This window comes from Falco biarmicus, chromosome 9 (genome assembly GCF_023638135.1).
Source record: "Falco biarmicus isolate bFalBia1 chromosome 9, bFalBia1.pri, whole genome shotgun sequence".
In the NCBI taxonomy this organism is placed as follows: Eukaryota; Metazoa; Chordata; class Aves; order Falconiformes; family Falconidae; genus Falco; species Falco biarmicus.
In genome coordinates this window covers 55222609-55239319 of record NC_079296.1, presented here as the reverse complement: position 1 = coordinate 55239319, position 16711 = coordinate 55222609, and the positions used below count along the sequence as shown (strand labels likewise).

The 16711-nt window shown below is 45.7% G+C and overlaps 1 protein-coding gene across 1 annotated transcript in view; it reads left to right on the top strand.

Moving 5' to 3' along the window:
- Nucleotides 1-16711, top strand: part of TCERG1L (transcription elongation regulator 1 like) — a 104512-nt gene that overhangs the window by 43993 nt on the left and 43808 nt on the right. The gene's annotated exons all lie outside the window — the stretch shown is intronic.

Below are 16711 nucleotides of genomic sequence, written 5' to 3'. Positions count from 1 at the left end.
ATACCTAAGGACACCGTAAGTCGGACTTGAGGAGGGCTGTCAAAGCCACCAGAGCAGAACAGTTGACTGAGGCACCTTCAGTAGTGCTGTTTCATCAGCATCGCTTCTCACCCGGTCAGCGTGAGGCTGCGAGGGATGCAGGAGGGTGTTTCGCCACGGAAGGGCTTTCTGCCACATTTACCTTCTAAAGCCATTCCAACTCAAACAATTGTAATTAACAAGTAGGATTTTTTATTATTATTATTTCATTAAATTATTATTATTGATACCATTTTTAAGCCCAGGCTGGATGGGGCTTGGAGGAACCTGGTCTGGTGGAAGGTGTCCCTGCCCGTGTCAGGGGGGCTGGAACTAGATGGTCTTCTAAGACCCCTTCCAACCCAAACCAGTGTACAATTCATTCTGTGATTCATTTAACCGAATTCCACTGTAAAGGTGGAAAAATGAGCGTATCGTCTAGAAAAGACTGGTAATAGTTCTCCGTGTTGTCTTTTTGCTGTATAGTTATATATGCGTGCATCTGTGAGTGTGTGTATATATATACATGTAGCTGTACTTACGTGTCTCATGCTATTTTTCATTTAGCCAAAGAATGAAAATCCTTTAATAATTTTCTGATGCCCTTATTGGACAATTTATTAATCTGATGGAATAGTGATGAGGTGACTAAGCTTCTATGCTATCCATTTTTAGTTAAAAATAAAATAAAAAAATTCTGTGTCAAAATTCATAAGCCAGCTAATGCTTTTTCAAGTGTGCTGTGATGCCCTTGAGTCCCCTGTGTCTGTGCCAGGCAGTACTGTAACCTGCTGAGAGCTGTTCCTTCCTAGAAACATGCGTTCGTTTTGGTGTCACCCTTCACCCCTTCCATCTCATTGCCATTCTTCTATTTTCCATCCCTGCTCCTTGAATATATTGTTTTTGCTACTTTGCAGTACAGTAGCAAACCAGATCTTCAATAGCAATTTCCTTTTATTTTTTTTTTTATTTAAAAATAGGAAAACTCAAACAAAATAAAACCACAAGAAACCTGAACAAAGAACTGCAAAGCAATCAGGGTAATTCTGCCAAAAGCAATGATGCTGCCAAAATTTAAAGTGTTGTTTCTATTTGGAAATGAAACTATAAAAGCCTTGATTTATAAAACCATCCTCCTTTTTTTCTCCCTGCCTACACAAGTGGTTGGTGGGCTTGGGGGCTGTGGGGGGGTGCATCAGGTGGGGCAGGGCTGGCACTGGGAGTCGGGTACCCCAGGGATGTGCTACTGCCTCTTCCCGCCCTGCGGATGGGGTCACCGCTGACTTGCAAGCCATGCTGATGCTTTGGGGGGTTATTTTGCATAAAGACTAATTTAGGCATCCATATGAAAGATCACAAGAATGGCTGGTTTTATCCTGATCCTCTTGATGAAGGTGAAATGCCGTTTGCTGGGACCTGAGCGGCAGTACCATGGGATGCCTTCAGCACATGCCCACGGTGTGGCTTGTCTCCTCTAAGGAGCGTCGTGGGAACCAGCCCTTCTAAAGACAGATCTGTCTACATTTGCTGCTGAAAAACAAGCCATACTGAGACAGTTTTATGGTCCATGCTCAGAAAGGTCTTTGCTGTGCTAACCAGCTTTCCAGGCATTTCTCCTCACCACCAGCCCTCCCTTTCTGGGTTAATGATGAGCCAGTAGATGTTTGGCTTTGCTTCAGCTTCCAGTTTAGTCCCATTCACAAGCAAAAACTGCTTGGAGATCATCCCCCTTACACTTCTGTTGCATGAAGAGGAAGGGAGAAATGAGGGCAAATCCTGCACCGTTTCACCCAGCGAGTCTGGTTGTGGCTTGCAGAGTCTGGAAAAAACGTGCTTTTAAACTCCTGGTGTAAATGCTGTTTATATATGGCCTGTCCTGTCCTTCATATAAGCAAGCAAACAAATCCTGTTTGCATCTCATTGTGAAGTTTGCTTCAGTTTGTGGTTTCTAACTGAGAAGTTTGGGGGCCATTAGCACGTTTCAGGTGAGGGAGCACTCAGCAGTTGTCCACAGGTATGCACCATAAATCATCATTACTTGGGTAACTACTTTCATAGCAGATACCAGGGAAAATTGTAAGTGGTGATTGCTGTTTCCAGCCCCCTCCAGCTTTTGGCATTTTTCGAGGTGGCTATGCTCAGTGCGCCTTCCTATGTAGCATCACGACATATTGCAGTGTGCTGGAAATTTTCTTTAGTGACCCAGCACTGGAGGCTAGGTTTGCTCTGCCAGATGCAGGTGAAGTTGTGACTGTTTGCTGGTTTAAGTTTTGCTAGACCTTTTAGCAGCTGGGCAGTGTCTGTGCCAGCTGTGCTAAAGTCATTTCTTGCAAGGATTTCACCCAGCAGCACCTTTACAGACCAGTAAGGGCAGCTGCTGCTCAAAACCCACAACACGTTTTGCAATCTGAAGCAGAGGGAAGAAGGTAATCAGATTCAGAAAGTGCTGAATATTTTTAATGAACGTATCTTAGCCTTTCAAAGAAACAGAATAAGGAAAAAGAATTTGGCAAAGGTGGCTTCTAGGCAGCCTCAGGTTTAGCCAAGTGAATATGGCCTTGAGGAACACTGTGGTGTGACCTTGAGGAGGTGGAAGCAGAGTCTGAATGTAGCTGGAAGAATCTGCATGATTTGTAAAAACTGATTATTATTTTTTTTTTGTTACTGTTCAATTCCTCCTTTGTTCAAGCAAAGAGAATTCTCTTGTCCTTTGCAAGTAAGCAGCATTGCCCCAAATTACCTAATCATGACGGATGTGGCTTCTAAATGAAGCAGGTCCCTGGGCCCTGATCTTCACTGACTTCTGGGGTCATAAATGATAACAGCAATAATAAAAATAAATTGGTGTGTTTCTCTGTCTGACTCTGTTACTGGCTATTAGACACAGCGACTGAAATTATTAATTTCATTGCTCTCCTCTTTTCAATTGTCAACTACGTGTTTATGTTCCAGGAATTTTTACAAACTAATCCTCCTTGTCACTGGCAACAGTTTGGCTGGAACAAGATGAGCAAAGGGGGATCCTCATGGGGAAGCAGGATGACAAGCGTCTGCATCACCTTGTCCTGGTGCAGCTGGTGGCAATGTCATTTGCCTGGGTGAGTGCCCTTGGGGCTGGGAACAGGCAAATTCCTCCAAAGTAAGAGCTCAATAATGAAATAATTGGACAAGATATGGATTTATTATGTTCTCTTATTACTGAAACGTCTTGCAATGGTCTCTTCTGCCTATGACCTTCCTCGCCAGCAGAAAGACTGCATTTCTTTGCTAGGTTTGTTTATATTGGGCAGTGGGTTCGTGCTGATGGTTCTTGCCCGACCTCCTTAATCCTAGTTATGCAGTTCTTTAGGGCATTGTCTTCATTTTCAAGATTTTTGAACCTTACCCCTGTTTCTTTCAATTCAAGTCCAAATCCCACAGGAGACATTAGAGAGACAACAGAAATGAGTTAAATGTGAAATGCTATCAATGATTTTTTAAGCAAGCTGTGGTTTCTCTGCAGCGTCATGCATTGGATTTTCATTCTCCGTAGTTAGCTCCAAACTACCAAGCTGCCCGCGGCAGCAGCTGGGTATTACATCCATTTCTCACATTGGGCAAGGGCTGTGTGTTGTGCCCACCATCAAATCCTTTTCCGATTTAATGCCTCAAGCTCAGTGCCTCAGACAGCAAGGAGTATTTTCTAAAATTGGGCAACCACCGTAGTGAGAAGGTGATGCTGCATTGGACACAGACGCATTTCCGTCATACCTCTTGTGTTTTCCGTGTTGCAATGGCCATGCCTACATGGCAGGGTAGCATCTTCCAGGTACAGGATGAAGCTGGTCTGTGCCTGCCCTGCAATGTAGACATTCTCATTAGCGGCTGCTGAGAAATTGATTACTGCATGGGTTTACTCATCTGCTCTTCAATTTTCTGTTCCTTCCAGCAGGTTCTGGGAATTTTGGTAAGATTCCTTCACAGTGTAATGCTTTATTTTAAAACTGGTTTTGTCATTTGGCAGTTTTAAAATAGTTTGATTGCATTTGAATGAGCCAGATACCTATATATATATATATATATACACACACACACACATATCTCTATATATCTAATTACGGGTCTTTGTTCCTGCTTGTTGATGGCCCTTCTGCTGTGTGATATTCAGGGCAGGGCCAGAACAGATAAGAGCCTTGTGCCCTTCAGCTGGAACAGGCATGAAGGGTGGGGGAGGATGTGACAGAGGTCTGTGAGGTCATGAGAGATATTGGGAGTATAAATGAGTATTATGCTATCTCTGTGCTTTTTTTCTTACACCTTTTCCCTGTCTATCACTACATCCTTGCTCCATTCCTACAGTCTTCCTGCAGCGTTTGCTGTTAGCTGTTGCTGGGAGCTGGGTGGTGATTATGAAGGACCTTTGCTCTGATGCAGTGTGTCCATCTGACACTTAATGTTCTTACGGATACAATACTGCAACACATTTTTTTTTTTCACGTTTGTGAATTAAGACCATGTTCCAAACCAGGTGTCCCCATGCAATCAACAGGAGCTACCCATTACAAGGGCATGTAGCAATAGGACACAGGGGAATGGCTTTAAGCTGAGAGAGGGGAGATGCAGATGAGCTGTGAGGCAGAAATTGTTCCCCGTGAGGGCGGCGAGGCGCTGGCCCAGGCTGCCCAGAGCAGCTGTGGGTGCCCCATCCCTGGCAGTGCTCAAGGCCAGGCTGGATGGGGCTGGGAGCAGCCTGGGCTGGGGGGAGGGGGCCCTGCCCAGGGCACGGGGTGGGACGGGACAATTGTTAAGGTCCCTTCCAACCCAAACCATTCTGTGATTCTGTGATTTGCAGCACACCTGGTACACTTGTTGCTATTTTTCAGGTAATGCAAGGCTTGTTTCTTTGGTTTGTTATGTTTTCTCTTGATTTGTTGTTATATCCTATTAGATTATTAATAGGTGCTTAACACGTTTTAGTTTGAAAAATCCAGGGAAACTGGAATAAAATTCTGACCCTTGGAAGACAAGGGAGGGTTTGATGTGCTCAGTGTCAGAATTTCTCCCCTCATCTCTGAAATGGGTTTTACAGCACTATGTTTATCCACTCCATGAGTTTTTGTGCATTCAGGATTTTTTTCAGTAAGACATGAAGAACTGATGGCAATTTTGTCAGTAGTGTGCTCTGCTCCCCAAACTGATGCTTTCTGTATGTACTCACTGCAAAATGAAACAGCACCTGTATCTGCTGCTGTGAGGAAAGCTCTTTTGAATGTTTATATTCAATATTAGCAGTTTATTTCATGTTTATATGTCGGCTCCTGCTTTAGGCCCTTTTGGGGTCAGTTGGTTGGGTTTTCTTTGATTATTCCGTGCAAAAGTGGAATTCCTCTAAATGGTATCAAAAAGGCAAAGCCCAAAGCCTGCCTTGCATCAGCATTGCTCTGCAGGTCCCTTTGGAAGTGTTACAGTAAAGCCTTTCCTGAGCAGAGCCAGACCACTGAATATTTAATGCTCTTTGTTAATACTTTCTCATTACATTTCAATTTAGATATAAAAAAAAAGAATCATTGAGGCTCACATTTGACTTAGAAATAAGCAGATCTTGGAGTACCTGCTGGGCTTCTTATTGAGTGTGGGATTTTCAGTTGTTGCATCACTGACTTGAAAGTCAACACAATTACACTGTTAATAGGTTTTCTACTCTTTGGTCACAGGCACACTTTTGAAAATTACATTCTTGAGCTTTACACCACTGAAAACGTTCACTGTCTTTTGAAACCAAAGGTGATTCTGTCTGTACATAGCAGAATGTAATGAATATATATGCGAGCAAGCAAGAATAACTTTTCTGACAAAGCAGAGGAATTAAAACACCAGCGTTGCAGGAACAAAACAGGGTGCCAGAATAAATTAAAGTATTATAGGAAAGGAAGCAAAATTCCCACCTTCCCACGCCTGAGACCAGCTGCACCGGCAGGAAACTGCCATCACCGAGGAAGCTTGTATTTATACGGATTTCAGCCTCTCTGGTGCAGTCAGCTCAGCAGCACTGCACTTTATCCTGTTAAGCAATATAAATTCTCTGGGCCTTTGCCTCAGTCAAAAGATTAAGCTGGGAAACAACAGGAGCGGAGACTTCAGAGTTTTCACGGGAGGGGAGAGTGCTGAGCTCAGAGCTCTGCAGACTGCATGGGATCACCCCGACACCCGAGCAGGCCTGTCCTGAGCTGGGGAGGGGGCGCCTGGTGCTCTGCTGTGCGTGGCCGGTGGCCTGTGGCCATCGCCCGTGCATCTGGGCTGGCAGCATAGGCAGTGCCTGTGGGAACGTGTTTGAGGGGCGCTGCCATAGTGTAGAGTGTATGCACTCATTAAGTATTTACAAGGGTGCTAAAACATGTTTCCCCATTTGTTGTCTTGCTTCTGAGCTTTTTAAGGTGTGAATAAGCACTAAATATTTCTGTACTCTTTCCATGGCTCTTGGTATCTTTCCGTTGACTCCAGTGGGCTCTGACGAGAGCTTTTCAGTAAGAAGTGACACCTCCGTGTAATCTCCATCTCTCAGCAGCAGAGGCACAGTGATTCTTCTCGTTTTAAGTCAGTGAACTTTATAATGGGTGCTGTTTGGACAGTAGTCTCTAGCAGAAAAATAACTTACCTGATTTGAGACGGTTTTAAAATAACAACTAGGTTAATGGTGCATCTTGATTTTATTAAAATGTCATAGAATTAGTTTGAAATGCACCAAGGCAATGAAACTTTTGTGTTTAAAAGCCATTTTGTGATAAGACCCGAGAGGCACTGGACATCACTGTGGTCTCCTGTGGTGAGATCTCCCAGGTCAGGACCGCTTGCTCACCTGCTCCAGCCCAGTGCTTCTCTCTAGCAAATACTGCACCTGTGACTTTCCTCATTTCTGAGGTTCAGCTGCTGGATTGGTAATGGGGCTGAGGAGAGCAGTACCTGGGAGATTCCCGGAGCTGCCACAGCATTCCCATTCCTCCCCGACTGCCTCCAGCCACGGGGACAGGTTGGTGTGGTGTGGGTTGGGTGCATTCACGTGCATCAGTGATGCTGGGGCCGAGTCCCAGCCCATGGCACCCCCTTACCTGAGTCCACTGGGGTTTGCAGCAGAAGGTCTTGCGGAGATTTCTATTTCAAGTGCAAAGTAGCTCTTGCAAGTTGGGCTTTGACATGATTTAGGATTGCCCATGAAATGTGGCTGTGTTTGAGCAGGCTGGGCTGGTCCAGCTGGAAAGGCTGGGAGGGTGAGGATGGCAAAGCTGCCATGCCTGCCCGGGTGGCAACAGGGAGCAGAGCAGGGCTTATCTGCCCTGGGCAAGAAAAGAGATTTAATTCACCCAGTGTGGGCGTTGTGTGGCTTTAAAAATGGGCAGGGGAAATCTTGGAAATAAGCAGGTTGCAAGAGGATAAGAGGGCTCACTGTAAAGCCTTTGTTACAGACTTAAACTACGCTGTAAGCATTGTTTTGAAGAAACATGCTTCATGTTTCAGAAAGTTGTGCTTGGGGTTAGTAACCTATTTGCCTGCAGCTCTGGCAGGTTGATGCCATCCTTGGATTACTGGCTTGGTGGCATTTACTTTGTTTCCCAAGCGTAACAGCTTGCTGTGGTGACAGCGAAGGTGCTGGGTACCTGCAGGGCACCTGCATCTCCAGCCCTGTGAGCGGGGTGGGGTGGTGGTGGTCCTGGCTGCCCCTGTAGAGGCCAGGGCTGCCAAACCTGCTGAGAGCCAGCAAAACTGCTCAGGTGCTCTGCCCCATCTCTGCTCCCCACACAGGTGATGCAACATCCCTCGGAGCCTGCCTCTATGAGCAAGGCAGTGGGTACCAGCAGCGGCACCCTCCTTAGGGGAGGGCACCATTTGTCATCAGTGTCTCACTTCTTTCTCCCCATTTTTCTGCCTACACATGGGAGTGCCGTGCTGGAGAGGCATTTTCTCTCCCCAGTTTGGCGACACTTCCAGAAGGCGCCATTTTCATGCAGTGCTTTCTCTTGGGAATTACCACCTGCACTTGGAGGGTATGGGATGGATGGGAACAGATCCCTGCAGCAGTGAATTGCCTCTGGAACACTTCAGTTCTGCCTGGGAGGGGGCTGCAGGACCCCTCTTACACAGCTCCTTCTCCCAGGCACCTCCTTCCTGTTTTGAATAATTAGTTTGTATTTCTCTTATTTGGTGTGAATTATCGAGGCTGTTTGCTGTCATTTCATCATCATCAAAATAAATACCCTTTATTTTTTTTTCTTTTCTCATACTGGTAAGTCAGAATTTGACAAGCAAATACAAGCAGATGGTTATTAGTGAAATATAACAGGAGGATTAATTCTTTTTATGTAGATTTTTACTGGGAAACAATCTTCTAGAGGGATGCCAGCTAAGGGAAATAGGCTACGGAGAGACTGGGGGGGGAACTGGTGTACCTGAACAGTGCCCACGGCAAGTGGGTCCTGCTCCATGGGAACCTGCCGGGGTTGCTCTGCTGAAATCTAAGTTACTTGGTAGCAAAATCCATCACATGACTTGTAATTGCTAATGCTCAGTAGGGAGCTTGGTTAATTATGACCCCAACAGGTTTTGTATGTAGCATTAATGAAAGTATTGTCTTTACGCGTGTGAGTACATGGTGATGGTGGCCTGGCTCGTCCTGGGTACCCTTTGCTGGGGATGAATGGTCAGTGTTCTGACCCAGGGCGTGGGAGGGATCATGCTTAGGATGAAGCGTGATCGTTCACTTTTATACGTTATTTCCTGTAAGGGATAAGGTGTGCAAACCAGGGGATGGATAGGCAAAATTTGAGTTTGTGATTTATTTATTTTTTTAAAAAAATTATTGCTGGGTGAATTATTTCAGGCAAAACAGGATTAATATTCTCAAAAATGCCTTCGGTCTATGTTCCTTTTTACCCGTCTAATCCCAACGGTACAGAAAGAATGTTTCAGTTGAATGTGGCTTTCATAGTTTTGAAGCAAATACATAACTACAGGCAAATATGAGCTATGTCATAAAAGGTGAGAAAAAGTGAAAAAGGTGAATGGAATAGGGGTGGTATTAGATATATGAAAAACATTAATTTTTTGAAATTAGAACCTTGGCTTTTTTTTTCCACTGCTGAACAGGACGGCGGTGCAGGCTGGGTTGTCGCTGGGCGCTGGAGCATCCTGCCTAGCACCTGGTGTGGTGGCTGGTGTCAAGAGGGGAGCACCACGGCCGTGGCTGCTGTTTGGCTGAACTGACTGGCAGCAACCAGTGGTTGCACTTGGCTGGGCAGGTGGATGGATGTGGCTGTTTCCTGCCCTGGTCCAACCCTTACATCCAGAATTTCCGAGCTCGCTTGCAGTGAAGGTGAAGCCTTTCTGTGGCTGTACATAGTGGTGGGAGCTCTGCAGCCAAGATGTTGCTTGGCTGTGGCCACACGGCATCCACGCAGGTGAGCGCAGGAGTAACTGTCTTTGGTGCACAGCATCGTGGCTGGCAGAGCATTCCCTGCCCTGCACCTCAGTCTGTAAAGCCCAGCATCAGGGGAGCTGGTAACTTCACAAGCAGCCAGAGACCTTCGTGAGCATTTCAGGCAGTGTCGCACTGCAGCACCCAGCCCTTGGCATGGTGGTGGCCCTCCATCCCTTCACTGCAAGAAACATAATTTCCTATTTTATTGTTTGTTTCTCAGTAAATGTTTCAATCGTGTAGTTGAATTTTAGAAATTCTTACAAACGTTTTCCTGATTGATTCCCTCGTAGGCTGAGAGCCTCGCTGTGTTGGGTCTGCCTGCGATGTGCCGCTGCTCTCAGCCAGGCGTATTGTGCTCTTACGGCTGACGCCGTTCGTGAGGCAGTCTTACAAAGCCGTTAATAAAAACGAGTCTGAGATATATTTAGCTAAAATAAATATGAATGACAAACTCTGCTGTTCAATAATCCATTAAGAGCTTTTGTCCCATGGCATAAAGAGTAGCTTTGCAAGAGGCAAATGCATTGCAGGAAGAAAAGCTATGGGAGTGTCATTTAGTGCCCATAAAGCTCAACAGAGAGACTTGTAGTGACTTCATTGGGGTTAAGGTTAGGCCCATGCTGTGGATATTTTCAATGTGGATACATAATAAATTATCTGCCCCCTGTTCTTTCGGGTGCAGTGCTGTTAAAGGCTCCTTGAATCACACTGAGGACAGTCAGGCTTAAACCTTTGCCAAACTGTCAACCTAGCTTTAAGATAAATTTGGAAGTGCCGTGGCTTAGTTAGAAAAGGTAAGAACTAAAATGTAACAGCAGGAGCAGGAGACCTCCACTGCTGTAGCCAGCTGTGGTGCGGTCCAGGACCGGTGTCACGTTATTTTGCTGTGGGCAGCATGACTCCCACGAGCGTGGGTTGTTAACATCCGTGTGCTGTGTAACGGAGTGTTGAGTTCTGATGGATCTGCTGAGGCACAGAGTAAACGTTTATAAAGAACAGTTTTGTCCTGAAAATCTGTCCCATCCCATTCAACTGGGCCACAAGCATCAGCAATGTATCTGCTCCCTTTCCTGACGTGTGTTTTGGCCACAAGAAAGTAGAGGAGGGAGCTAGCAACAGTGATCTGTCTGTGTGGTACACGGTAAAAAAAGAAATAATATTTAAATACTGTTTGCTAGAAATAACAAAGGTGGAAAAGTTAATTGTCTGTTTTGGGAAAATTCTAGTAGCTAATTTAATTTAGTTCCTGGTGCACACCTGGGGACAGTTTCTTCTAGAGGTGAAGTACAGTTGGTCAGTTATACAATGGGGAATTGCTCATCTCCTTCTTCAGGTGCTTAAGTGACAGCATAAAAATGCCAATTCAGACATGCTGGGTGATGGGGTTGTCCATTATAACCATTACCAGTTCAGCCAGTGTGGCTGTAACCATTCCCAGTTTGGCCAGAGGGGCCATGGGACCTGGTCACCCTGAGCTGTCCTTGCTTGGGAGTGATGAGAGGAGCCGTTCCCCAGGGCTGAAGCTGATCTTGCCCCGCCAGCCCTGGCTCCAGCTGTTGGCAGGCTGAGCCCCCTGCTCATGATGGGGAGGTTTTTGCTGCAGGAGGGTTTGCTGCCCTGAGGGAGTGACTCCAGTGCAGGAGCTGTGCCCGGTGTGGTCCTCCTGCTCTGCTCCTGGTGATGCACAGCCATTCCTGAGGTAGGGCTTGGCAGCGTGGCTGTGGGGATCAGCAAGCTGGAGGTGGGCATGTGGAGCCCCCAGACCCCCGTGCACAGGGGCAGGGGAGCCCCAGGCACCTCAGCTCTCCCCTCTAGATTACATCATCAGACGTGCAAATCAGCGTCTGCTCATCAGGGATGCATATCAGGGCAGCGTATCACTTGCAAGAGGATCTTCAGATTTCTGAACCTTCTGCTCATCTGCTTTTGTCCTCCTTTGTCCTTGTAAAGTCCTTTTGCAGTTAAATTGAAATGTAGGTTGCTTGTGTTTGTAAGCGACAGTAAAATGCATCTGCGCTGAAATAATCTTAAAAATGGACAGATGTTCTCAAAACGCACGACTTGCTAGTCAGGCCTCCTTGGCTCTAACAGTAATCAGAAACTTCGTAGAAAAGATCACTTTTATCCTCCCCCCCGCCCCCCCCCCCCCCCCAGTATTGTTTTATTGTAAAATTTGCCTAAACCTAATCATAAAATGCCTAGAGAGTGGGTGGGTGGGTGTTAGGTTCTTTATGGGTCTTGTTTAGGTGTTGTTCCAGCTCAGGGTATGTTCAGTTCAGACTGAAAGCTTATATTGCATCATGACATTAAACTCAATCCATAGAGTTTTATTTGTATTCCAAATCCATCTATTGCAAAGACTGTTTCTTATGAGCACAAAGAACTAGAAAGCATAAATATTTATTCCTTAAAGGTTAAGGTTGCCTTAAATCACGTGAGCTTATTTGGTGAGCATCAGATATAATTAAACTAAGCAGTTGAACTTGATCTGCATGTGTGAAATAAAGTATATATGTATATGCTTGATTCCAGTATCGATGGAAGCTGTGAGCTAATTGCTTTCATCACATCAAAAGATGCACTGATAATTTTATTGTTTCTGGATGTGATGATAAATCAACATAAAGAAGCAGTTGAAGTTATATAATGGCAAGTCATGTTTCAACACGCAGCATACACTGTGGTAACAAAATGAGCAGAGCTCATCTCAAACAATATATGTCTAACTACAGGGGGATAATTAAGCACATTATGAAAATTGTTCCAATTTTGGATATAGAGAATTGCTTGTGTACCAGAACTCACCTGCAATGTGAGCTTACATCTGCCTGGTGTCCCTGTAAACCTCAGAATTTGGCTGTGAACCTTCAGGCATCTGCAGGGGCCCGTCTGCGGTTCATACGGTGTGCGGCCAGGGCCACGCTGCCGCAGGCTCCTGCAGGCAGTAGGACTGGTGGCATTTTTGGAGCCAGGTATGATTTTCTCCCCTGCACGATAATGCAGCCCTCGCTAGATGGTGGTGGTGTGAGTTGTGATGCCTGCTCATGCTTGGGGACAGGTTTTGGATCAGCTCAGCTTTTCTCAAAGAGCTTGCTCACAAAGTGTGGAGCTGCCTGAGGACAGCCTGTCCCTTGGGGAGACCTTCAGCAGCCTGAAGGGGATGTGGACCAAGCCTTTTTGGTGGCACAGGTTCTGTAGATGTAGACCTTAAAGCACAAACTGGAGGTTCCCAGTCATGCTCTCTCTAGTATTTTTAGATTCGTGATCTTTAAGGATGGTCATTTCGGATAAATTCAGAATAGCTGCATAGCCTTTTCCAGGTATATTGTTGTAGGTAGCAAGGTATTCATGTGCAGATACCTCACCGAGACTAGATGATGAAATACCATTTCAGTCTGTCTCTGATCACTCTGATGGGCGAGTGCCAGGAGGATGGGTCCAGGCTCTTCTCAGCGGTGCCCAGCGACAGGACAAGGGGCATCGGGCACAGGCTGCAGCACAGGGGCTTCCATCTGAGCGTGGGGCAGAACTTGTGCGCTGTGAGGGTGAGCACGGGCACAGCTGCCCGGAGAGGCTGTGGGGTTCTCCTGCTCTGCAGACACCCCAACCTGCCTGGACGTGGCTCTGTGCAGCCTGCTCTGGGGGACCCTGCTCTAGCAGGGGGTGGGACGGGGTGGGCTCCAGAGGGCCCTTCCAGCCCCCACCATGCTGCGATTCTGAGAAAGCAATAGGATGAAAGTGTCCTTTTTGTTGGCATTAAAATTAATTTGAAAAGCCAAAGAAAACCAAATAACTTTTGCTCTATAAAATAATATTAATGGAATTAATTATGTAGTGATGTGCATCTAAGTTACAGACATTAATTCTAGCTTAAGAAATGGTCTCCAAGGGTATGGAAATCAGAATTTCAGTCTATTCATGTGTGTGTCCTGCTGGGCATCTCTGTAAAACTGGAGGGGCTGCTGTGAGTTGCTGTTGCATGGGCTGCTCCATATAATCAGAGGCACCTTAGATTTCAGTGTTGGAATTGATGTTTCCTCAGCATTTCTTTATATCCAGAGAGCTCATGAAAGTTAATAGTTTTGCCAGGGGCTTTGAAAGAAGCAGAAAAAAAACCTGTCATTGCCTCAGGTCCGAACATCGTCTCAAGCTGGAAAATGGTTCACTGTCTTGTTTAGAGATGGCCAAGTTACAAGTGCCTCCAGTTACTTTATTGTGCTGTAGGTAGCACAACAAACATCACACTGACCTGTTCCTCTTCTGTAAATGCTTTATTTATCATTCTTTCTTCAAACCAAGTATGCATTTATCATAGTACCTTGCAGGGTAATTTCTTTATCATGCTCATGATTGTGTCTTGCAGGAATTTCTCTTATCCTGCCTTAATGGTGGGGTGAGGGGGAAAAAAAAAAAAAAAGAAAGAAAAATAATAAAATGTTTCCTTTTCTGGTGTTTTTCCTGCCACTGCTTGCAATTCATCTTCCCTGTGCCCCCGCAGGTAGCCTGTGCTGCCATTGCAGGGGGCATCGTCAGCAGCCGGTTCTGCTATCATGGGGAGGAGACCACCAGGAGAATGGCACAGGGCTGCTTAGCTGCGACAGTTAGTGGCTCACAGAGCTCTTGTTGTACTGTCTCTCCTCTCCCACCTGCTCCATTGATGTTAACAATCTAGAAGCACCACTTGGTACCCATTTTGCTTTGTTCTAGACTGCCACAGGTCCCTGGAGGGCTCTCACTCACCAGGTCAGATGGGGCATCACGCCTGGCCAAGCACATACACATTACAGCTTAAGAAAATCCATGGTTTGTTTATATATTTTTCTGTGTGCCTTAAGACCATGTCGTCTTCTCCGTTCTCTGTCCTGTACGAACCTCCACTGTGCCCGGAAGGATGAAATAGCATTGGCACTGTCCTTTTGTTCCCTCTTTTCTGCCCCTTCCATTAGCTGGCTGGCATGACAGTGGCTTGCTAATTAATCCTGGGCCTAGGAGGGATGTATGCCAGGTGCAGGTGAAGGGTAGGAAGAAGCCTGTAAAAATACTAAATGTGCTTCTAATGTTCTTGAGATTTTCACAAAATAAAAACGTAGAGATATGATATACTGATGTGCAGTAGCTGTGGGGCTGTGGGTTCTTGCTCTGTGTGTGCGTATACATGCACAGGAAGATGTTCCTGTGTGTATGGTGCAGATGATTGTTTGCAAAATACTCATCAAAGGTGACCTTCCAGTTGTCTTGAGGCCTGACCCTGTGGCCACAAAGCCCAGAGTTCAGGGCTTGCTCTGAACAATGCTGCCAGTTCCAGAAGAGAGGTGTGCTCTGTTCATGCATTGCTCTGAGTTGTTGAGGGTCTGCAGGTCCTCTGAGGGGAGGAGATGAAGAGGAGGTTAATGGGGGAACCCCTCCCCAACTGATTGGCGCTAATCATCCTTTTCCCCTTGTTCCTCTGGAAGTATTGCAGCTGTCCTCCCATTTGTTGCATTCAGCACGTTGGGAAACTTGTTTCTTTTTCCCTGCTGGATGGGGATCATGGTTTTCTGAGGTGTTTGATTTACATTTAAAATTAATAAATCATCCCTTACCAAGTAATGTCGCTAAGATACCCTGGCTCATAACAAGTTGGTATTATGCAGATAGATTATTGAACATTCAATGAACTTGACAATCTGGCCCCAGCTCCTCAAGCTTCACAAACCTACTTTTCCCTAAGATTGTTAGCATAGCTTTACTTTTCCCCGAGTAGTTCTTTAGCTGTGATAACCCTTTATATGAATATGACTTTCTAATTTTATAAAATGTTATCTTTATCATAAGATTTATTACTTTATATCCATTTCTGTTGTTGTAAAAGATCATTAAATAATTGGAAGTTGATGAAAATTATGTACTACGATTTAAACTGCCCTTCACCTGTCATGAGAATGGATCCCACAAAGTCCAGTGATAGCCTGAATTCCAGCCTGCTTCAGGAACACATACTTGATGGTAAGAGAAGTGCATTAAAATGGCAGCTTTGAAAACATGCTGGCTAGGAAAGAAAACAGCCCCACCATCGCTGGAATTGTATTTCTGTAGAGAATGTCACCAGGTCCGGGTAGAAGACGTGGGCTTTCCCGGTTGCAGTAGTAATTGTGGACTTATTGCTTCCCGTTGGGTAAAAGCAGATGTTTATCATCGCTTGGACCACCAAGAAATCCTTTTAAATGGCACTGTTAGCTTCACTGTTAGTTTGCAAGAGAGACCTTTCTATGGTGCAGAAAGCTCTGGGCTTCGGGCCCCAGGGTGAAGTCAGAAATAGATGGATTTGCTGCCGGGCAGTCTCTAAATGGTGTAAACTGGGTTTTCTTTAGGCTTTCTCTAGTCCCAATTTCTACTTCCTTCTTCATTTGAACAATCTACTACAAAATACTCAGATTTGTCTTTTCTTGGAGAGTTTATGGCTTCCACTGCTGTCACCTGGTCACTGGGGTGGAAGTCAAGGGGCTGGAGGAGGGAAGAGGGAAAATTACTGTGAATTTCATGAGGCGCATTTTATTTTACTCATACGGGTAATTCAGATTATAGTCGATAGAATATATGTCTGCCTAACAGCAAAATGCACGCTTCATTAGCATAATTAGCATTATCTTTACTATTGTTGCCAAAATGCCCTCCCTGTGGATGCAGCACGCCTTTGCAGGAGCCGGTAAGCGGGTGCGATGCCCAGGTGTGGTGGGAAGGGGCCGGTGGCCCTGCCTGGCTGACACCCAGCCTGGGCAGCGCGAGAGCACCCGCTCCTGCTGGCGCCAGCCCAGATGGTGCCAAGGCTCCAGTTTCAAAGAAGAGAAAGTGACCTTTTTCATGATAAAATGCCGTTAGAGTTGCATTCAGAAAAGCGACCAGTGCCCCCACGCTGGTGAGAGTTACGTTTCATAATCTGCTTTGGCACCTGGAACCGAACAAAACTTGATGAAAAGGTTTATAGCGTGCTGGTGAGTTTTCAAAACAGAGTGAAGGTTTCAGAAATGATCCATATTACTGCAAAATGCAGGGAAGCTGGGATGAGGGCTGTTTGATAGCACAAGAATAGTGAGCGAAACAAAAGGACAGTGAATTCTGCAGCTTGGATCATGCTTGGGAAATAAGATGTTATTCCCAGAGTCTGCCTTAAACTAGGGATATGTCCCCACTGGCAGCTGGGCTTTGAAATGGTGGTTTGTAAACAGGGTATGGAGACTGCTAATGGGACACCTGAATTTCTGTCTG